This window comes from Acipenser ruthenus, chromosome 3, assembly GCF_902713425.1.
Source record: "Acipenser ruthenus chromosome 3, fAciRut3.2 maternal haplotype, whole genome shotgun sequence".
In the NCBI taxonomy this organism is placed as follows: Eukaryota; Metazoa; Chordata; class Actinopteri; order Acipenseriformes; family Acipenseridae; genus Acipenser; species Acipenser ruthenus.
In genome coordinates, this window is record NC_081191.1 from 53,704,312 (window position 1) to 53,728,792 (window position 24,481).

The window sequence follows — 24,481 nt, forward strand, 5'->3', positions numbered from 1 at the left end:
TCAGGCGCCTGCTCTGAATATTCCGGCAAACATACCACAAAGCATTTGGGGATATTGGAGGATACACAAAAAAATGTAGTTTGGTATTACAGCGTCCACACTTCTGATAAGCCGCACTACCTGATGCGATCTAATTAGAACCGGGCTCGAGACTACCTCCTGAGGTGGTCTCGAGTCCTGTTCTCGAGTACGGTATTAAATGCAAGCCGGCTTAAATGCAACTAATACGGTTTAAAGGCACTGTAAAAGCACTGTAAATCTGCAGTGTATAATAAAACTATAAAAAATACAAAAGCACAAGCATATTATTGCTACAGTAATTAATTTCCACAGTAATGTATATGATTTAATTATATTTGTAGATGGAGCAGTCAATCATTAACCTAAAAATAATCATGTCAAACAAAGTAAATCATCATGTGAAACAATAAGAAACATTAGGTTATTACACCGTGTAACAATTTTTTTTTTTTTTTTGGGCTCCTGGGTAGTTTTTCCTAATTGCTTATGCTTCAAAAGTATAGAAAATGGCTATTATTCCCCACAAACTTTGCTTTTGTGACCAGGACAGTGATATTTTGAAATGTACCTATTTCCAATGAGAAAACGGACGAATTTGTGTCTTTTCGTTCACATAAAGTCAGAAAAAAACAACATATGAATCCAAATTAACATGTATTTATACTAAAGTAATACAAAAATGACTACAAAAGATTTAGAAGTGAGTAGTTTTTCGAGATTTACGATTATACTGTAAATCACTTTCACGAATCAGCCCCCAAATGTAGTCTCCCAAATGTAGTCTCTCTCGTTATACTGTCCTTCACTGACAGCTCATCCAGGAGCCTCAAAGCCGTGCTGCTCCATAATGGTAACAAGTACCCGTCTCTTCCCCTGGCTCACTCGGTGCATCTCAAAGAGGATTGCAACAGCATCAAGACCTTGCTGGACGCCTTGAAGTATGATGAGTACAGCTGGGACCCCTGGAAGGTATTGATGCCACCACTGCACATCAAATTGGGCCTTATGAAACAATTTGTCAGAGCTCTAGATAAGAAGTCGGCAGCCTTCAAGTACCTTCAAGACTTCTTCCCTAAGCTGTCTGAGGCAAAGGTCAAAGCCGGTGTCTTCGTCGGACCACAGATAAAGAAGATCCTGGAGTGCAATGAATTCCCCAAGAAGCTCACTAGTAAGGAGAAAGCGACTTGGAACAGCTTTGTCGCAGTGGTTCGGGGCTTCCTGGGCAATCACAAGGCCAAAAACTATGTGGCGCTGGTTGAGACTCTGGTGAAGAACTACGGCACAATGGGCTGTAGGATGTCCCTCAAAGTCCATATCCTTGATGCTCATCTTGATAAATTCAAGGAGAACATGGGAGCGTACTCGGAGGAGCAAGGCGAGCGCTTCCACCAGGATACACTGGACTTTGAATGCCGCTACCAAGGACAGTATAACGAGAACATGATGGGAGACTACATTTGGGGGCTGATTCGTGAAAGTGATTTACAGTATAATCGTAAATCTCGAAAAAATACTCACTTCTAAATCTTTTGTAGTCATTTTTGTATTACTTTAGTACAAATACATGTTAATTTGGATTCATATGTTGTTTTTTTCTGACTTTATGCGAACGAAAAGACACAAATTCGCCCGTTTTCTCATTGGAAATAGGTAAATTTCAAAATATCACTGTCCTGGTCACAAAAGCAAAGTTTGTGGGGAATAATAGCCATTTTCTATACTTTTGCGGCATAAGCAATTAGTAATTAACACTTACTACCCAGGAACAAAAATTGTGTTACATAGTGTTATCAGCTTCAGTTGGGATTCTACGCCACTGGATCCTTCCAGAGACCCGGAGGGGATCAGCAAGGAGCACTGGCCTATCCAGAACATTTTTGCCACTGCAGCAAAAATACAAATCTCTCTAGAAACTCAATTTTTGCCAAGCGTTCCTGTTCTGATTCAGTTTTAAGTACAGCTATTGCCAAAAGTTTTGCAGTACCTAGAATTTTAGGATTAACACATAATTAAATTAAAAAATAAAATATCAACATAATTTACATATTTTATTTATCATGTAATCAAAGAAACTACAAAATGATATTGCAAAAGTCTACCGGAAGCCATAATAGTAGTACAGTATTTCATGTTAGATTTCGAAATGTCACATTTTTACATTTTTGTCCGTATATGGAAAACTACAAAGCGGTATGTAATTCAATATGTTAACGTAACATTATTCAGCAGGTTTCATTCAAAGCGAAATGTGTTAATTCTATAGGGGGGTGCAAAACCTTTGGCCATAGCTGTATGTCTAAGGTTTAAACCTTCATAAAACGTAACCAAAATGCATGTCCCCATATGAGCTATTAAATGGCTAATATTAAAATAGGTTTTCATATCTCACATGAATATAGATTCATATTCATTAACCGAGGTGTATTCTTTCATTTTTTTTCCCTGAAAACATCTAGATTGAAAACTATAATCATTGGATTAAATAAAGCTTAGCAGTTTTATTTATTTGAGCATGGCAATCTCGAATAATGCTTCGAATTGAAAACACTATTTGCCAACTATTCATACCTTACAAGTTACAAAAACAAAGGTTTCAAGAGTTAGATGGGGCAAAACGCCCATGTCAAAAACATCGATAATACATACGATTTCTAAAGGAATTAAATATATTTTTAAACTACTGCCACCTAGGTACAATTATTTCTTTAAGTCTCCTAACCTTGACTTTAAATCAAAATCAAATATTCTCATGAAACTTACCATACATGGATAAATATTACATGGTTCATGATGCTAAAGGGGCATTCAGAACAGAAAATAGGAGGCACTTTTTTACACAGAGAATTGTGAGGGTCTGGAACCAACTCCCCAGTAATGTTGTTGAAGCTGACACCCTGGGATCCTTCAAGAAGCTGCTTGATGAGATTCTGGGATCAATAAGCTACTAACAACCAAACAAACAAGATGGGCTCCTCTTGTTTGTAAACTTTCTTATGTTCTTATGTTACACCAATTCTAGGTTCACCTGAAAACATTATCTTTCAGCAATTAAATCTTAGGTTTTCACAAAATACAGTACAAGTACAAAAAAAATGTAGCTAGTCATGAAAAGAAAAGACCTCCTTTTGCTCCTTTTGTGGAGACAAAATAAAATAAATAAAACACAGAAGAGCATGGGAACACCACGCACTAAAAAAAGGAAACACTTTAGGGAATACCACCGGCTTGTAAAAGAGCTAATGTGATGATTGGTCAACATTATTAAAACAAAGCATCATTTTACAGAAATACGAAACCAGTGTGTGGCGCTCCCCATCACTTTGACTAAAATTAAGGTTTATTTACAGAACTGCCCCTTTAGTCATAGTCACGCCCCCCTTAGTGACTCTCCGTGGCCCCCCAGGGGGGCGCGCACCACTGTTTTAAAGACACAAAACAAAGTCATACAAGTTAAAAATACATTCCACTTTATTATTTGGCAGAATGACTGTGATACAATGCTGCTTTTTGGTTTTCAAGGCAAAACATAGCAAACAGATTAACAGCTAAACAAATAAAGAATTCACATCATATTGTCAAATATGTTATTATAACAAACATTATACCTGTCACCATTACCGGAGCGGTTTTAAGTTAATTTTAAGTTTACTTTATGGGAAAAAAATGAATAGTTTAAAATGATAACTATGAAAAAAAAAAAAAGTAAACTTTTATTACAAAGACAATGTTTGTCCCAGGTCTGGGTCACATCAGAGGCAACCAAAATCCATAGCCATCAAATTCAAATATTCTCTCTGCTAATAAATAAATAATAATAATAATTCTCTCTGCCCTTGATCTCTGGTTGTAAGCATAGGTTGCAGAGTTGGCAGCAGCCAGTACTTTGCTAGAAGGACAATATTTGTGAGCCGGTTTAAGGTAGTTAATTTTGCATGACAGTAGAGTTATCCAAGTTCATCCTGTTCTCAGTCACAGTCTTCCTAACCATGCTGAAATTTCTCTCACTGCTTGCATTGCTGTGAGCGATGCAAATAAGTGCCTTCATTAATGATGACAAGTGCCTAAATCTTGCTTGCTCCCCAGAATCTGTCTACCTTCCCTTCTTTGGGGATATCTGTGCTGTCTTATCTGGAACTCAATCATTTCATCTCTCAATCTGTCTACATCAAATTTCAGCTGTGGAATTTTCTCTGCTAACCTCACCACTGCAAATAAAAATACAGAAATCTTAAAATTAAACACAGAAGCTGCAATCATTTTCAGTGTTACAGAATGAACTGCTTCACTTAAACAACTTCAAATCCTTAGAAGATGGATAAAAAAATAGTGTTATTGTACTTTGTGAAAGATAACTTCTAATCAGATATGACTGTAACAATTAAAAACGATAGGTTGCGGATGCAACCCCGGTTCCCTGAAAGAGAAAATAACCATCAAGGTATAGGTATGGGACATTGCCGTCAGGCAGTAGGGATTGGCTGAGCTTTATGTCAAAGCTGCCGATAGGCCTCCGCGCAAGCTGCCGTGTAAGCCCGCCCCCCTGGGAGCTTACTATACGCAACGCGCAGAGAGTCACTTCCTCTTTTGCCCTTCAGGCCGTGAAGGCCTCCGGAGCGACCTCGCGGCTTGATGGTTATTTTCTCTTTCAGGGAACCGGGGTTGCATCCGCAACCTATCGTTCCCTTTCAAGTCGAAAATAACCATCAAGGTATGGGAACAGTGTACCCAAGCCGTCGCGAGGGAGGATTCTCGGCAGTAGGACAGACTTATGTCATAACGCAACTACGTAGGCAGTACATCTACGCATATGCGGAGCTGCGCCTCAGCGTCTATGCTCGCAATGACACCTGTCCTAAGGTGGAATAGTCACACCATATTGTCAACCACTCTACACGTCCGCAACCTGAGGCGTCATAGAGTGTAACACAGATGCTCCAAATGACGGAGCAGAGGATTCCAGTACATTTAACCGGTAGAACCTCGTAAATGTATGCTGTGTAACCCAACTGGCTGCAACGCAAATGTCAGACATCGGCACCCCTCTAAAGAGGGCCCAGGATGTCGCCATACCCCTAGTGGAATGTGCCTTCAACTGCCCTGGTGGCGGAAGGCCCATAGAATCATATGCTAACTGAATAGCATCCACTATCCAATGAGAAAGGCATTGCTTTAGACAACGGCTGACCCAAAGTCTTAGAACCATGGCATATGAACAGCTGTTCTGTTTGCCTCACAGTCCTTGTGCGGTCGATATAACACCTCAATGGCCGCACAGGGCAGGGCATGTGTAACCGCTCTTCCTCTGGGGAAGAAAAAGGAGGAGGATGGAACGCCATCAACTCGACTAGTTGGTTCATGTGAAACTGGGATATGACCTTGGGTAAAAAGGCCGGATTTGGACGCATGGAGACCTTAGAACCGTCTCCTGCGAAACGAGTACATGATGAATGCACCGAAAGTGCATGTAACTCGCCCACGCGTTTTGCTGATACCACTAATAGCAAAAACGCAGTCTTTATAGACACGAACTTGATATCCACACTGTGGAGAGGCTCGAACGGTGCCTTGGTAAGGGCTTGTAGCACCACATCAAGGCTCCATGACGGTAAACTGGTCGACCTTGGAGGCCGCAAGCGTCTTGCGCCCTTTAGGAACTGAGATGCCAGAAAATGGCAACCAGGTGATAACCCGTCAATGCGTACATGGCAAGCCGAAATAGCGGCTAAATACACTTTAAGTGTAGAGGGAGATTTCCCCTCATCTAGCAGCTTCTACAGAAACTGTAATATCACTGCCATAGGGCAGGAGACCGAGCCAGACACCAAATCTGAAACAATTGCCACTTATATGCATATTGCGACCGAGTAGAGGGCGCTCTCGCACTCTGAATGGTCGATATAACCGCCGTCGAAAGCCCTAAGGCTGACAGGCGCTCCCGTTCAGGGGCCAAGCCCATAACTGCATGAGTTTGGGGTTCGGGTGCCATAGCCCTCCTTGGGCTTGGGACAACAGGTCCGCTCGCAGAGGGAGCTCCCTCGGGCGACCGTGCAACAACTGCACCAGACTCGGGAACCATATCCTCCGAGGCCACCGAGGAGCGATCAGAATCACTGTCGCCTGCTCTACCCTGACCTTCTCCAAGAAGGCGGGGAGCATCGGAATCGGTGGGAATGCGTACAGTAGCCCTGGCGGCCATTCGTGAGCCAGTGCATCGACTCCGAGGGGGCTGTCGAGGTCCTTCACCGAGAACCATAGGGGACAGTACATGGTCTCTCGCGAAGCGAAGAGATCGACTTGTGCTGTGCCGAACCAGTCCCAAATGCGCTCTACCACCCGAGGGTGAAGACGCCATTCGCCTGCAAGAGGACCTCCTCTGGACAGGAGATCCGCTGCGTAATTGGCTCTGCCCAGTAGATGAACCGCACGCAGAGAGGCTAAACGCGGTTGTGCCCAAAGCAACAGCCGTGTTACCATCCGGTGAAGACCGGGGGACCGCAAGCCGCCCTGGCGGTTTATATACGCCACTACCGTGGTGTTGTCTGACTGCACTAACACGTGCTTGCCTAGAAGCACTGGCAAGAAGTGCCAAAGGGCGAGGTCCACCGCTCTGAGTTCCAGAGCATTGATGTGGGCCGACCTCCAGGGTCCTGACCACACTCCGCGAGTCCCCGACCCGTTCCAGACTGCTCCCCAACCCTGGTTGGAAGCGTCGGTCGTAAGATGGGACCCAAGCGTACGCCCTGGCGGATGTTCGACGGAACTTTCCACCAGCGCAGTGCTTCCCAGCAGGTTCGGGATACCCTCAACCTGCGGTGTTTGTCTCTCCGCGGATGCAACGCGAAGGCATTGAACCAGGCCTGCAGAGGTCTCTGGTGTAGTAAGCCCAAAGGAAGGGCTTGCGAGGCGGCAGCCATCAACCCCAGCATGCACTGACACAGCTCCATGCTGACTGTTTCTCTCAACCTGAATAGGGAGAGACACCGCTCCAGCGAGGCAACTCTTTGTGTCGACAGGGTCGCTTCCATGGACACAGAGTCCAGATGCAAACCCAAGAATTCGGTCTGTTGGCTCGGCACGAGGCGGCTCTTCTCTGAATTGACCTTCAGACCTAGCCGCTGAAGATGGTCTGTAACCATCACTGTGTGCTGTGCCAACTGCTCCTTTGACTGCGCGCAGACGAGCCAGTCGTCCAGATAATTCAGCAGTCGGACACCTTGAGTCCGCAAGGGAGCTAAAATGGCATCCATACACTTCGAAAAGGTTCGAGGAGCTAGAGACAGGCCGAATGGCAGGACACAAAACTCGTAGACCCTGCTCTGAAATGCGAATCGTAGGTACTTCTTGTGACCCGGACAGATGGGAACGTGAAAGTATGCATCTGTGAGGTCTACGGTGTTAAACCAGTCGCCCTGCCGGACAGACTGGACAATGTGCCTGTGCGTAAGCATCTTGAACGACAACACCCATAGATATTTGTTCAGTAGTCGCAGATCTAAAATAGGGCGGAGCCCGCCGCCCTTTTTTGGCACTAGGAAGTACTTGGAGTAGAACCCCTGGTCGGTCAGAGCAGGGTCTACTAGTTGAATGGCACGCTTCTTGAGCAATGCCTGTATTTCTGCATTTAGAGCTGAGGACTGAACCGAGTCCTTCACTGCAGTTACCACCACTCCCCTGAAGGGTGTACCCGGTGAGTATAGTTTTGTGCACCCAGATTTCGTTGGTGCATTGTTGCCAGAACAGGAGCTGTGGAACAGTGTAGGGGTGGGTTAACGGCTGCCGGGGTTTCTCAGGGCTGCTTAGGCTGCGCTCGCTCACGAGAGGCCTGGCCAGAGCCACGAGGACGCGGTCTGCCACCTCCTCTAGGGCGCCACCCTCCGCGCTGCGGTCTTGCAAACGCGGGTTGGCTGCGTGCTGAAACCCCCAAAGGGGCGGTTTTACTGCCCTGTGGGTGCGCTTGCTGCTGTGGCGGTGCCCTGCGCCACTGGCGCTCCTGTGGCCGCCTTGGCTGGAAGGGTTTGCTTGGCCACATCTTTGCCAACTGCTGCGACGCCTCACACGCCTTGACAGAGCGTTGCAGCATCTCCTCAACCGCTGGGCCAAACGTGTGCCCCGGGGATATAGGAGCATCCAGCAATGGGGCCTTATCAGGCTCCTGTACCCTGGCCTGCGAGAGCCAGAGCTGCCTCCTTGCCACCACAAGGGAAGCAATGCTCCTGCCCTGTGCTCGCGAATTCAGCTGAGCCAGCTTAACCAAAAGCTGCGCAACTGCACCCAGCTTGGTCCTAAGTCCAACAGATGGGGACTCAGGCAGATCGCGAATCAGCGCCGCCTGGTAGACCGTCAGGAGGCTGGCCATGTTAGACAGCCTAACTGCCTCTGTAGCCGCGTGTGGCGGAGTGTCCCGCCTCTATGTATTATTATTTGTATTTTTGTTTGCGGCGCGGGTAAAAGCGCCGCGTCTTTTATTATTATATTTAAAAAACCCCGTGAGGATGCATGGCTGATCAGCTACTGATTATTTAACTAGCTGACAGTCATGCATCCTTACCAAACGCGTGCAGACTCTGGCCGAGGGATAATAAGATAATTAACTACTAGTTAATCCCTCGGCCAGAGTATATAAACCTGCAGCTCTCTGCACTTGATGTTGGGTGTAGAGAGGAGAGTACGGGGAGTGGAGAGAAAGAAGGAAAGTTAAAAACAATTGCTAAAACGTGCTGGAGTATCCAGCACGACACTTACTTGTTTGTTTATTCGTTTGGCCCTCGTGCCCTTTTGTTTTGTGTTTTGTTGTTTTGTTTAAATCTTTTGTTTTGTTTGTTATTAAATACGCTGAGTGCAATAGCATTCAGCTTCACCCGCCCATCCACTGTTTTGGTTTGAGTTACTTCCTGGTCCGCGACGTCATCACACATCACCACTGCGAGCCAGTCTGCCACACCGCGGCATACCCCTTTTTCAGGTGGGCCTCCGTAATCCTACACTGCCTGTTAGGGCAGGAGGGGTCCTTAGCCAGCCCCGATAATGTTGGCGCCTTTACTAGCACGGCGAACGCGGCGCCCACTGGCGGAAAGGACGCTAACCCAGCTTCGCTCGCCCCGTGCATGGTGAAAGCCGAAGCCTTGCGAGAAGTTGCAGGGGCGGAGGCCGGGGCCCCCCAGGTGGACTGCACCTCCTTAATAAAATCTGGGAATGCCGGGAGCATCCTGGACTGAAGGGTCGGAGCCGATGGCAACTCAAATAGAGAGCGTCGTGTTGGCTCTAACGCAGGCCAGTCCACGCCTAAGTGACGGGCTGCCCTCTCCACCACTGACCAGATAGGGTCATTATTATCCAGCACTTCAGGGTCGTCCTGCCCAGAGTGCTGGGATGCCACCTCAGGCTCCGTGTCTTCAAAGAGCGGATCTGCGTCAGATGCGTCCCTTGAGACAGCATCGGCGTCCCACTCTACTTCCTGGGGTTGGCCGTGAGGCACTGGTGGAGGGACCATCGGCTGACTAGCGTTGGGTCCGGTTGCTAGCTCTGGGGCCCGAGGCGCCACATTCGCTAGGGTCATGAGGAGGGATTGCTGTCCCATCATGAACTCCATGAACTGTGACATCTTGGAGGTGAGCTCAGTCACTCCAGATGTGTCCTGGTAACGCCTACCCCTTCGAGGGGAACGAGAGTGCCTTCTCTGGCGAGGCGATCGAGATCTGGATCGAGACTCCCGACGGGGGCGCGCACCGGGAGAGGAGGGACTGCGGGAACGTTCACGAGCACGCCTGGCTGGAGACCTCTGACCAGCTGTAAGCTGGGAGGATGGGCTCCGAGGGAGCTGAGACGTCACCGGCGGCGTCACAACAGATGACGGTGGGGCCGAGACGGTGTGGGACGAGCCCGAGGATGGGGAATGACCTCCAACCGCCTTCCTAGCTCTCTGGCGAAGGGTGCGCTTCTGGCAGTATGCCCTATCTGCCAGGGCAGATGCGGCATGGTCCGGCCCCAAGCATGCGACGCAGTCCTCATGTGGGTCGCTGGCAGGCAACTTGGCCTGGCAGGTCACGCAACGGTGGAACCCAGACATGGTGTGTAGCCTTCGCAAGCACTGACAAGCAGTAGCGAGCGAGGATCACCGAAGTGCGTGCGTGGAACGCCGAAGCGTCTAGCACTGACGTCGAGCACCGAAGTGCGAGCGTCGAGCACCGCCACGTCAAACGCCGAGGTGCGTGCGTCGAACGCCGAAGCGTCGGGCACCAAGCGTCGAGCACCTGAAGTGCGTGCGTCGAGCGCCGCCGCGTCAAGACCCGAGGTGCATGCGTCGAACATCGAGGGTGCGTGCGTCGAGCGCCGAAGCGTCGAGCGTCGAGCGCCGAAGAGTCGAGCGTCGAGCACTGAGCGCCGAAGCGTCGAGCACCAAGCGTCGAGCACCGAGCACCGAAGCGTCGAGCACCAAGCGCTGATGGAACGTGCACCGAGCGTCGAGCACCGAGCGCCGAAGCGTCGAGCGTCGAGCACTGAGCCCCAAGTGCAGAAGCACTAAGCACCACGCGCAGAAGCGCTGCACAAAGCGCCAAAACGCTGCACCAAGCGCACAAGCGCTGACACCAAAAGCGCCGGAGTGCGAGCGCCGAAGCGCGAGTACCGAGCGTGGAACGCTAGCACAGACGCCTACACGTCAGCTGACCCGCCAAGCGGAGACGCTAAGTGCTGGTACGGTGTCTGATGCTGTGCAATACCTACCTGATGGTGCTGGGGATTTTGCACGTTGGTGGTTGACTTCCGCTGCAGAAAAATACAAGTAAGAGGGTGTAGAACAATTACACACGTGACGGGAACGCGCCGCGGTGGGGAGGAACACTGCAGAGCAGACTACACGCACACGCACGGTCTAGCCTAAGCTAGACCGAGGATGCAGAAATGCGCGTGGGCCAAGGCCAACGCAACACGCGTCCGAACAAAAATATATGTACACAATATATATAACAATATATATACACACAATAATATACAAAAAACCCAAACACAATAATAACACTGTGTAACAATTTTTTTTTTTTTTTGGTTTCTGGGTAGTAAGTGTTAATTACTAATTGCTTATGCCTCAAAAGTATAGAAAATGGCTATTATTCCCCACAAACTTTGCTTTTGTGACCAGGACAGTGATATTTTGAAATTTACCTATTTCCAATGAGAAAACGGGCGAATTTGTGTCTTTTTGTTCACATAAAGTCAGAAAAAACAACATATGAATCCAAATTAACATGTATTTATACTAAAGTAATACAAAAATGACTACAAAAGATTTAGAAGTGAGTAGATTTTCGAGATTTACGATTATACTGTAAATCACTTTCACGAATCAGCCCCCAAATGTAGTCTCCCATCATGTTCTTGTTATTATTATTATTTATTTCTTAGCAGACGCCCTTATCCAGGGCGACTTACAATCGTAAGCAAAAACATTTCAAGCGTTACAATACAAGTAATACAATAAGAGCAAGAAATACAATAACTTTTGTTCAAGTAAAGTACAAGTTTGACAAACCACAATTCAATAATACAGCAGGTAATAGTGATAGTTACATCAGGATATGATTAAATAGTGATAGTTACATCAGGATGTGATTAAATACAAAGTACTACAGGTTAAACACTTGGCAGATTACAGTATTCTGAAGTACAGGATTAAATGCAGTAAAATAGGGGCTGATAAGAGCAAAATAAAGCACATTTACATGAAGGATGATAGTGTCCCAGGATACAAACAGAGGAGTTCTACAGGTGCTCTTTGAAGAGGTGAGTCTTAAGGAGGCGCCGGAATGTGGTCAGGGACTGGGCAGTCCTGACATCTGTAGGAAGGTCATTCCACCACTGCGGAGCAAGGGTGGAGAAGGAGCGGGCTTTGGAGGCAGGGGAGCGTAGCGGTGGTAGAGCTAGTCTTCTAGTGCAGGCGGAGCGGAGAGGTCGAGTGGGGGTGTAGGGAGAGATGAGGGTCTGGAGGTAGCTGGGTGCAGACTGGTCAAGGCATCTGTAGGCTAGTACAAGAGTCTTGAACTGGATGCGAGCGGTGATCGGGAGCCAGTGGAGCGAGCGGAGTAGTGGAGTAGCGTGGGCGAAGCGAGGCAGAGAGAACACTAGGCGGGCAGCAGTACTTGGTAGCGGCGTTCAAAGTCCAGTATATCCTGGTGGAAGTGCTCGCCTTGCTCCTCCGAGTACGCTCCCATGTTCTTCTTGAATTTATCAAGATGAGCATCAAGGATATGGACTTTGAGGGACATCCTACAGCCCATTGTGCCGTAGTTCTTCACCAGAGTCTCAACCAGCTCCACATAGTTTTCGGCCTTGTGATTGCCCAGGAAGCCCCGAACCACTGCGACAAAGCTGTTCCAAGCCGCTTTCTCCTTACTAGTGAGCTTCTTGGGGAATTCATTGCACTCCAGGATCTTCTTTATCTGTAGTCCGACGAAGACACCGGCTTTGACCTTTGCCTCAGACAGCTTAGGGAAGAAGTCTTGAAGGTACTTGAAGGCTGCCGACTCCTTATCTAGAGCTCTGACAAATTGGTTCATAAGGCCCAATTTGATGTGCCGTGGTGGCATCAGCACCTTCCGGGGGTCCCAGCTGTACTCATCATACTTCAAGGCGTCCAGCAAGGTCTTGATGTTGTTGTAATCCTCTTTGAGGTGCACCGAGTGAGCCAGGGGAAGAGACGGGTACTTGTTACCATTATGGAGCAGCACGGCTTTGAGGCTCCTGGATGAGCTGTCAATGGAGGACAGTATAACGAGAACATGATGGGAGACTACATTTGGGGGCTGATTCGTGAAAGTGATTTACAGTATAATCGTAAATCTCGAAAAAATACTCACTTCTAAATCTTTTGTAGTCATTTTTGTATTGCTTTAGTATAAATACATGTTAATTTGGATTCATATGTTGTTTTTATCTGACTTTATGTGAATGAAAAGACACAAATCCGCCCGTTTTCTCATTGGAAATAGGTAAATTTCAAAATATCACTCCTGGTCACAAAAGCAAAGTTTGTGGGGAATAATAGCCATTTTCTATACTTTTGAGGCATAAGCAATTAGGAAATAACACTTACTACCCAGGAACAAAAATTGTGTTACATAGTGAAAAAGTAAGAACAGAGGAAAGACGGAGAGACCACGAAGAAACGCGATGCAAAAGCAAAGCGAGAAGGAGTATATAAGTAACAAAATATATCCTAACAAATGATAATAAATAATAACAATAATAACAATAATAATCACTGAAATAAACTCAGAGAAGGGGGTAAACCAGCTTCTCAAGCCTAAGCTTATGGAGTACAATCAGTGTACAGCTCTAAGTCCTACCGCTACTGAGGCTGAAGGCAAAAGAGGAAGTGACTCTCCGCGCGTTGCGTATAGTAAGCTCCCAGGGGGGCGGGCTTACACGGCAGCTTGCGCGGAGGCCTATCGGCAGCTTTGACATAAAGCTCAGCCAATCCCTACTGCCTGACGGCAATGTCCCATACCTATACCTTGATGGTTATTTTCGACTTGAAAGGGAACACTAGTTACACTAAAGTAAAGATTAAGTTAATTCCTGCTTCGAGGAAACATCCAGCCCCGAAGCTGGGTCAAGCACTTTAATGTCTGACAGCACCCGGTTGTTTAATGGGAAAGACTTGATCATCTTCTATGGCAGCTTCATAGAACTTTCTTACTATCCTAAAACATGAATAAGACTATTTAAAATAAATAAGTATAAAAAGAAAAATGATCACAATCACAAACTCCACAGCAGCTGTATCCTGCAGTTACATCACCTTGGAGCCTCATCCTATCGCATCTCTTAGAAAAAGATAAACATAGAAGGATTAACCCTAGTGTCCTGGACTGAATACTAGTATAGTGGTTCAATTTTCTCTTCAACTACAATTTTATGAACGATTAACTAAAACGTACTCAAAAGATTCTGATAACTGTTGCAGGGTGGTGTCATCCCCATTTTCCAGCAGATATGCACAACCCTCCAAACCTATGTTGTTGTCTTTATCAGTCAGCTGAGTCTTGTTCCCCTTGTACTTCACTTCTGACACAGACACATCCATTATGGATTTTGCTGGAACAAAGTACCCCATCACCTTCTTCGTCACTCGGATCATCTCTGGATACAGCTTATGAATCATCACTCCTTCTGACTAAAAATTAATAAAAATTATGTCAAACAAATTTAATCTTACACTGTAGTGCCATTTTATGCATTCTTCAATCAGAACAGGTATTCAGTGTGCTGTAATTTTAGTCGAGGACTAAATTTTAAATGTAAAGTACATAGGGAATCACCAGATAAAATAATATTTAATAATTGCACCCACCTGGAATGCATTGTTGAGCTCTGCCAGTGGTTTCAAAGCAGTACTCAGTAAGTAGAGGTAGAATTTCATCTCTATTTCTAAGATGGCTGGCCAGGGTTTTCACTTTCCCATTCTTTTCCACATCCTCATGACTGTTAAAGTAAGCCTGAAGAGCTGCCCACTGCTTGAGCACCCTTTGGATGCAGGTCAATAAGCTGAGCCAACTGGGGCTGCAATATCGGAGTAACTTCAGGGTATCAGAGTCAGTGAACTCCACAAATTCCATGTAAATCTCACACCTCTGCACTGTAAAAAGATAACACATTTTGTGCTACGATTCTGATCCGTATTCAGTTTGGGAGTACCAACAATTAAACATGTTTCCTGTTCAAGGCCATGTTTTTAATTCACACAACATATAATACATAAGCACAGAAAATTAAGAATAATAAATATACTTTTAATTACCAATGAAGGAAACAAAAGTAAGACAAGATAAACACAGTATTACCTTTTGTCAAAGTAATAGTATATATCAGCCAAAAAGTCTTCAATTGGAAGCTTGATCATCTTGACTCCTCACCCTGTAACAAGCTGTATAAGGTTGCATATGCACCCTAAGAGTCAAAACATGTGGCTGCTTATTGTGCACTTGGTTCAACACAGAGTTGTGCTTTCCCTTCATAACACTGGCACTGGATTTGAATGCAAAGAGATTTTCCCAGGGAATGTTCTTTTTGCTGTAAGACAGTAACAAAATTTGATATCAAGACATGATAAACTAGGTCAGTTAATATGCTTTCAATGTAAGGATCTAAGTAGATAAGCCAAAAGTACTGCAAACGAACAACACAACAACAACTGTAAACATAAATCAGTAACCTGGAGGGAAAAAAAACTAAACTGCTGTCACACTGAGAATTTTTTTTTTACCCCAGTTCAAACAAACGGTACTTTTGAACTGAAAACACATTCTGGTTTTGTAATTTATATGAAAATGTATCTTTTCCAAACTGCGGTATAATGTATTGCATACCTCTGAACACTGTAGACATGGTTCTGAACAGGTTCTCAGCATTGGCGATGTTACACACTGTCATATCCATGAACTTCGTAAGCACTTGTTGAGATGTATCATCATCCAGTCTCGCAATCAAAACAAACTCCTTCTTGCACTTCAACTTGGCATTGTTACTTTCACCGCACAGTAGTCCTGACGGCTGAGTTTGGCACTGCAGGCTCACCTCATCGTCAAACGACGGAGCTCCAGCAACTAATTAGAAAAAAAGTATCTCAGTCTTAACATAGAAAATACAACGCAAAAATACAAAACATATACAGCAGAATGTCTAACCAGGCATTTGTTTAAACATCTTTACACTTCGTTAAAAAGTCTTCCAATCGTAACATTACTTTATAATTTAAAAGTCATGCTGCAATTTTAATACAAACTGTGAAAACTTTGCTTACCTTCACTAATTGTGTGACTTTAGTCCTTCCCACCGAATATTTTCTGGCAGTTAAGGAGTCAGGGAATATGTCTCCAACACGTCTGTTGAACTCGTCAGAAAATGAAAACGGGACATTTTGCTTGGTGATCAACAAATTTGGTATCAGCATATGTTATTCTTTCCATCTTCGCTTTTCCGTCAGGAATAAACAAGGTTATGGAAGTGTTTGCTTAGATGGTTTCATTTACTTTTTGGTGTTTCTGTGATTTTTCATGTTGAAGTACATCATTCCGTCCTCCGTGCTCCACGTTAAAATCAGTCCTGCATAGTTTGCAGTAAGCATGGCCTTTACCAATCTTGCTTGGAGCTAGAAAACGAAATGTCGTATTCCAGCAGGATTGGAATTTACAAGAATACCTCTTTTTTGTTTTTACTTGACGAGTAGGACTCGAGCCATTAGGGGCAAACAGTGTTGTGAATCGAAGGTTCAATTGGTTCACATGAAGCAATACATCACGTGACACAAGCGCCAGCAGTTCTACGGATCCTCTGAAGATGCAGACGCTCGCTGTATTCAATCACGCACGCTCATGGAGTGAAATATTGCTGACGATGTGTAGGTGCACTGTCGAAACGTTTTGATGGTGTATTTACAAAAGAAGACACAAACCACTAATACAGCGCTTTACTTAGAATCAATACAATGCTTCGTTGACAAAGTACTGGAAGGAAGAATGTATTTTTTACCTTGTTTGCAATTAACAAGGTAAAATGCTCTTTGTGTGCAGCTTTCTGTCCTACACCAAGAACACCTCAGGGATGGTGCAACACTTGCGAGCAAAGCATACTGAACAGTATAATGTGCTTCAAGACAGTGGTAGTGCTACACCTTCAGCACATAATGTACCAGGTATGTTCCATTCAAATTCAGGTAATCACTACTTTTCACTGGGGTGCTTTTGGATAAAATGGGCATTGATACACTAAGGAATACAAGACAGTAGTACAGCACAGTACAAATAATAAGAGAGCAGTTAAGGGGCTTACATCAGTAATAACACTGGTGCCAATAAAGGGATGTGAAGGTGGTTAAAACTGTAAAAATAAATGGCTGAATAAAAGTTTAGTTTTTTTTTTTTTTCTTTGCCTATTCAGCAAGGGCCATGAGAAAAAAAAAACTGGATGATGCGCTGGTTGATATGATTACCAGGGACTGTCAGCCTTTCAGTGGTTGAAGATGAAGGCTTCAGAAACTTTGTGCAGGTTATTGATCCTTAGTATACATTACCAAGCAGGAAGACTCTCAAGAACATGGTTACTTGTCAGTATATCATTCATAAATAAAAAGTAATGGAGGAGGTGCAGAGAGCTGACCATGTTTGCCTAACAACTGACATGTGGACATCTATAAACACTGAAGCTTACCTTGCAGTGATGTGACTTCATTTCTCACCAGCCCAAACTGTCTAGTTTTTTACTGGATATATCCCATTTTAAAAGAACCCATACATCTGGCCACATTACCGAGTCCCTACTGCATTTGATGGACACTTGGAACCTCTGTGACAAGGTTACTGCCTTCATCACTGACAATGCAGCAAACATGGTTGCAGCAATTTGAAATATGAATATCTATCATTTACCATGTTTTGCACACACATTGAACTTAATTGTGAAGAATGCCTTACAGAATACCCCAGATCTGGAGCTTATCCGAGAGAATACGCAGAATAGTTGGGTTCTTCAGATCAAGCTCAAATGCAAAGGAAAAGCTCTCAAAAGTCCAAATCCTGCTTAATAAACCTCAACACAAGCTGGTGCAAGAGGTAGACACTAGGTGGAACAGCACCTATGAAATGTTTCTAAGGCTTGTGGAGCAATAATAATCCATTGGCAGCTGTTGCCACTTTACATACAGATATAGTTCCCTTAAGCTCAGCTGAATGTGAAATTATGAATGAGTGTCTTAGGGTTTTAGAACCATTTCATACAGCAACCTTGGAACTATCTTCAGAAAAAAAGTGTTTCAGCTTCAAAAATCATTTCCCTCACAAGAATGCTTCAATGTGTGTTGTCACAGAAACGCACACTTCACCCTGCAGCTGAGGTTTTGACAGCACAGCTACAAGCACGTTTACAGAGGAGGTGTGGTAGTGTGGAAACAGTTCGAATGCTTGGTCTCTGTATACTGTTTGATCCACGTTTTAAAGTCCTTGCATTTGGAAACTCCACAAATGCACAGGTAGCTGTAAGACATGAATGTGCTGCTCTGATTACTGAATAAGGAGCCTCTGCCTCAGCCTCAGCATCAGCCTCAACATGTGCCTGCATTGCCTTTCACTGGCTTCTATGAAAGATATCTTCTGGTATTGTGCTAAGGGCACTATGATTTAGAACTTGAAAAATTAGCAAACAAAATTACTTTGACAAAATATTAAGTTTAAAATACGGGAGAAAGATTGGCCCGGGAAAGTTGGCAAGTATGAAAATAGGTGCAGTAATAACATCTACCGTGACTCAATTCAAAGAAACATTTATACAAACAATGATGCTGAGGCTACAGTCAAACAGCGAATCCTTAATATTTACAATTTGGTGACCATCACCATTATAATATATTTAACCTTGCAGCAAACTTTTTAATGTGTTGATGTCCCTTGCAGTTGATTCACTCTTCAAAGCTGGTTTGCAGTTTTTTGTGTTCCATCCACAATTCGTGGATCAACTTGGCACCCTTTTTTCGAATGTTCTGTCTCGTGGGTGGTCCGTGGGTAGCGTCTATTTTAATTTATGCATGAAAATCCAACAGAAAGCGCATTATGACTGTCGGTTTTTCGAAATGAAACTTTCATGTATATTGCTCATGATTTAAGGAAAAGGTGTAAACACAGAATTTTCAGAAAAGATTTCTTAAAAAATTCTAAATACCGACGCTGATGAATAGAGCCCAATGTCTCCTTGCTGCAATCACAGTGGCCATGGTTAGGGGATAGTGTTTTTCAAACTTCCTTTTAAAGGTTTGCTAATTGCGACTGTTTAAAAACAAAAAGTTCTTAACAAACTGATGCAGTTGTAAGTGTCGCAATTGCTGGCAGTTTTAGTACATCTCATTATAATATTTGAGAACCCACATTTGCATCTATCTCCACCCTATTTTTGCAAATTTATGCAGGAACACCCATAATTACATATTAATCTAAGGTTGAATGGCAAAGAAAAACATAATAAAAAATAATCAAGACTTTTTCATTAAAAGTGAGGAAATGTGTGAATTATTTGCAAATTGCGGTTTTCCAGACAAGCTCGTCAACAGTGCTAAATCCCATGTTTTGTTTTCAGGTAGAACGCATGCTTCACATACCACTAAAAATCACATAGTGAACAGAATTCCTCTAGTCCTCACTTACCATCCCACCAACAGAGAAGTACAGAAAATTGTGCAAAGAAAGTTTAAAATTCTACAGCAAGACCCATCTACAGCACCTATTTTTAAAAACCCTCCACTAATGTCCTATAGAAGAGACAGGAATCTAAAAGAATACGTGGTCCACAGACAATTCACTCTTCTGCAGAACCTTTAAAAGGCAATGTCCCATGCAACAGACCACGATGCACGACATGCAAATATAACTCCCAAACTGAGATCAGAGGCCCTAAATCATCACTCCACATCCACCAGCCCTTTACCTGTACTTCTAAAGGAATAGTGTACTGCATCATTTGCACAAAATGCAATCAATTATACACTGGGGAAACTAAAAGACGTTTAGCAGATCATTTTGTGGAACATTTATGAAGCATTCGAATCAGCACCTTGACATTTCCAGTAGCCCGACACTTCAACAGCAATAATCACACTGCTGAAGACATCCCCATCTGTGGAATCGGTCAGTGTTTTGTTCACAAAAGACTAGTTCAAGATCTGCAGTTAGGGCAGCTGTGTGGGACAGCAGTGTGGAGGAGTGGTTAGGGCTCTGGACTCTTGACCGGAGGGTTGTGGGTTCAATTCCAGGTGGGGATACTGCTGCTGTACCCTTGAGCAAGGTACTTTACCTAGATTGCTCCAGTAAAAACCCAACTGTATAAATGGGTAATTGTATGTAAAAATAATGTGATAAATTGTAAGTCGCCCTGGATAAGAGCATCTGCTAAGAAATTAATAATAATAATAATAACTCCAGGTTTGTGTCTGTGGCTGGAGCAAGGCGACAACGGGCAGGGGTTTGAAGATTCATCAAGGGAGAATTAAATGCTTGAGGGAGAAGGGACAAGGGCCTTGCATTGATCAGTACTTCTTACAAAGTCAGTCAAGTCAGTCGAATGAAATCCAGCGACAGAAAGCAAACCACAGTTTGCAGGATATCAGCACCCCTGTCATAGACGTGAGGAGGACTTGCATGGACACAGTTAGTGATGAACCTAATGATCCTTGTGAACCTGGTCAGACAAACCAGTATAAGAGAGAAAAGAACCTCAACGGGCACAAGCCTGGAGTTACATGGCCAAGAGCTTGTGAGAAAACTGCATGGGACACAGTAAACACAGATCTCTGCTTTGCGTTGGAAAGGTTAAGTGGAATAGTTGAAAAGAAGCTGGATAAATTTGGGGTCATCATCTACGCATATGGAAGTGAGAGATTTGGAGTTGAAAAAAGGAAGGAAACAGTACAAACTATTCCTGGAAAGTCTAGATGGCAGCAGGAGATTGAACGCTTAGTTAGAGAAAGGAGACAGCTGAGGAAGCAATGGAGAAGAGCAGAACAAAGTCAGAAGGAGGTCAATCTCTTACAAAGGGTCATAAAAGATAAGCTTGCAACATTGCGCAGAGCTGAGCGCCTACGGAAGGTAGTGCGAGAACTAACTTTTATAAAGACCCATTCAAATTTGTAAAGAAGTTATTCACCAGCGAGAAGAATGGCACACTAAAAGCATCTAAGTTTGAGCTGGAGAGATATTTGGAGGAAACACATACAGATTCAAAAAGGCAGGAGCCTATGTCAGTTCTTTCAGAAATCTCACCTATCAATCCACCAGAATACCAAATGGAGGACTGTGCACCTAAGTGGAAAGAAGTAGAGCGAGCTGTGAAAAAAGCAAGGGCTTCATCATCTCCAGGGTCTAATGGAGTTCCATACAGAGTGTACAAGAGTGCTTCAGGAGTTCTGCAAATCCTATGGAAATTGATGAAAGTGGCATGGGAAAGACAGGTTGTACCAAGAGCATGGCGCCGAGCAGGTTGAGTCTTTATACCTAAAGAAAAAGATTCTACAAGCATCAGTCAGTTTCGCCCTATTTCCCTATCAAACGTAGAAGGCAAGATTTTCTTCAGCATTATTGCTCAGAGATTGTCAACTTACCTATTAAAGAACTCCATGTGACATTCCTGGATTTGGTTAATGCATATGGTTCAGTGCCACATGAACTTCTTTGGCCAGCATTTGATTTTTTCAGTGTACCAATGACAATAACAAATTTAGTGAAAGCCTACTTTGGAGATTTGCAATTTAGTTTTTCAACTTCAGAATTCAGCACTACATGGCAATGCCTAGAAGTTGGAATAATGGCAGGATGCACCATTTCTCCACTGGCTTTTACCATGGCAATGGAAGTAATCATTAGGGCATCAAAATGGGCAGTGGGAGGAGAGCGCTTGGCTTCTGGAATGCGACTACCACCAATTCGAGCATACATGGATGACATGACAACCATGACTACAACAGTAGCCTGCACTAATCAGTTATTGGGCAAATTAACCAATAACATTGAATGGGCACAAATGCAACTCAAGACCACTAAATCAAGGAGCATCTCTATAATTAAAGGTAAAGTAGTAGATAAAACGTTCTTCATTAAAGGTGAGGCAATACCAACAGTGTCTGAGAAGCCAGTGAAGAGTCTTGGGAGATGGTACGACGGGGATCTAAAGGACACAGTTCGTGTGGCAGAAGTTAGACAATAAGCAGTGGAAGGGTTGAAGAGCATAGACAGCAGCGCTTTACCAGGCAAACTAAAACTCTGGTGCTTTCAGTTTGGTCTACTGCCGAGGTTGTTGTGGCCACTGACTGTGTACGAGGTTTCTTTGACAACAGTAGAGAAGCTGGAAGCTTTAATCAGTTCATACATCAGGAAATGGTTGGGAGTTCCACGCTGCCTCAGCAGAGTGGGACTTTATGGTAAAGGAATACTGCAGCTACCAGTCTCCGCTCTAACCGAGGAGTTTAAGCGCACCAAGGTCAGACTGGAAATGACATTAGTAGAGTCACGTGACAAATGCGTAAGGGAGGCAGCACCTGTGTTGAAAACTGGAAGAAAGTGGGCAGCAATGAAAGCTGTGGAGGATGCAAAGGCTGCCCTTCGAATTGGTGATATCATGGGGCAAGTTCAGCATGGAAGAGGGGGTCTTGGTCTCAGTTCAGCTCCTCCTACATGGCACAAGGCAGACCCAGCTCAACGGAGGAAGCTGGTAGTCAACGAGGTGCAAAAGCAGGAGGAGAGGATGAGGTGCATAAAGGCTATTTCCCAGGCAAAGCAGGGAGAATGGATGAGATGGGAGAGTGTGGATCAATGCAAGATTGGCTGATAAGAAATATGGTCAATGGAACAGAGCAGGATCAGTTTCCTCATCAGGTCAACATATGATGTTCTCCCATCACCACAGAACCTAAACCTCTGGGTAGGAGAGGATCCCTCATGTCCTTTGCGTTCATCACCTGCAACATTAAAGCACATTTCGACAGGATGTAAGGTGGCTCTTAGCCAAGGACGGTTTACTTGGCGCCATGACCAGGTGCTGCAATGTTTGGCCTTAGCATTGGAAGACAAGTGTAACATGACCAATAAGTTGCCACCAGTTCCATCAAAACTTTTCACACAAAAGACAACATTCCTCCGCCCAGGAGAGCAACCACCAAGAAAAGGTGTTAAAACAAATCCTCGCCCAGGACAACTGGAAGCTGCTAGAGACTGGAAAATGCTGGCAGATGTTGGTCAACGGCTTATTTTTCCACCTGAGATTGCCACCACTAACCTTCGACCAGATATTGTCTTGTGGTCTGGATCAGCACGCCTTGTTCACCTGGTAGAGTTAACAGTGCCATGGGAGGATGCTGTAGATGAGGCGTATGAGAGGAAGAAACTGCGGTATGCTCAACTAGCCACTGAAGCGGAACAGCGAGGATGGAGAGTCCGGGTTTACCCAGTGGAGGTGGGTTGTCGAGGATTTGTGGCACACTCTACAACCCGGTTTCTCAGAGACGTCGGATTCAGTGGCCAAGAGTTGCGTCACACAGTGAAGAACTTATCTGAAGCAGCAGAGAGGAGCAGCAACTGGCTGTGGTTGAGACAGAAAGATTCTGGCGGGGGATCTCAAGCACAATAGAAAGAAAGAAATGCTGATGTACGGGTAAGTAAGCTGGGCTGAGTTGAGTGGGGGATGGGGGGGGGGGTGATGCTGGGACGCCAGAATCACCGTCGAGCCCTCTTGAGGTGTTGTAGGCTAGTCGACGAAACACCAAGGATGGAAGGTGCCCACTTGAAGACCCCAGAGATGTACCCTACTTAGCTCAATTCAGACGGTTGTCATGCTGATGCGCTGGGGAGACTGCACTGTGGTTGATCCCCGGAGCCAGCATCGCAGCCGTTGTGTGTGCTGATGCGCTAGGGAGGCAATAAGCTGATCCCTGGCGCCAGCATTACACTTCAGCCATCAACACCAGACAGTAGGATATCTACATCATCATATGGAAGGAAGCGCAAATGGATGGAGACACAGATGGATCACATTAGTTTACTGTAAAGCTACGTCTTAGTTGGTGCTTATCTTGGCGAGAGCAAATCAGCATGAAGTTTTAACATCTACTCTCGTGTAATGGAAATCAAATTATACTCGGAAGCAAAGACAATGTGAGCTTATCTTCAAACTTGGAACTTTGGAGCCTCTTGGAATGAACATTCTATTCTGACATCATCCTAACATCATCCTCACAATTCTTGAAAATCAATAAGTTTACTGCACTGTGTTTACTTTTGTTTCTACACAGCTGAAGAAGGGCTTTTGCCCAAAATGTCCTGAAATAAATGTTTTTTAATCACTTAAACTTTTTGTATTCATTAACTTTATTTTTATTTTATTTTTTCTTCTTATCAACCTACAGGTAGTGAACAAAAAAATGGAACCACCTGGGTAAATGAGGGACACCAAGTATATTGAAAGCAAGGGCTTCCACACAGGTGTGGCTCATGTGTTAATTAAGCAAATAACATCCCAGCATGCTTATGGTCATGTATAAAAATGCTGGACAGGCCTAGTTGCCTATAATGATGGCTAGCATGGCTGCAAGAGGAGACCTCAGTGACTTTGAAAGAGGGGTGGTTGTTGGGGCACGTTTGGCAGGAGCTTCAGTGACCAAGACAGCTCAACTTGCTGATGTTTCATGAGCAACGGTGTTTAAGGTGATGTCGGCATGGAACTCCGAGGGAAAGACATCATCAGCAAAGGGCAACAGTGGGCAGAAGTGCATACTCCAGGATCGTGATATCCATGCATTAATTCGAAGTGCAAGGCAAAACAGGTGAGCAACTGCACATCAATTGACTGCAAATTTCAACCTGGGGCACGAGCAGCCAGTTTCATCAAAAACGGTCCGCCGAGAACTCCACAGAGCAGGATACCATAGTGGCCCGAC

At 44.7% G+C, this 24,481-nt stretch overlaps 1 protein-coding gene and 1 long non-coding RNA gene across 2 annotated transcripts in view; both read right to left on the bottom strand.

The window, feature by feature from the left end:
* The window catches only part of LOC117435285 (potassium voltage-gated channel subfamily KQT member 3-like), a 159,658-nt gene that overhangs the window by 31,177 nt on the left and 104,000 nt on the right, over positions 1 to 24,481 (bottom strand). The gene's annotated exons all lie outside the window — the stretch shown is intronic.
* Positions 13,887 to 16,215, bottom strand: LOC131721011 (uncharacterized). The gene is made up of 5 exons (XR_009319812.1): positions 15,818 to 16,215; positions 15,384 to 15,620; positions 14,859 to 15,087; positions 14,369 to 14,653; positions 13,887 to 14,191 (listed from the first exon to the last, which is right to left on the bottom strand). It is a non-coding gene; the product is annotated as an uncharacterized LOC131721011 (long non-coding RNA).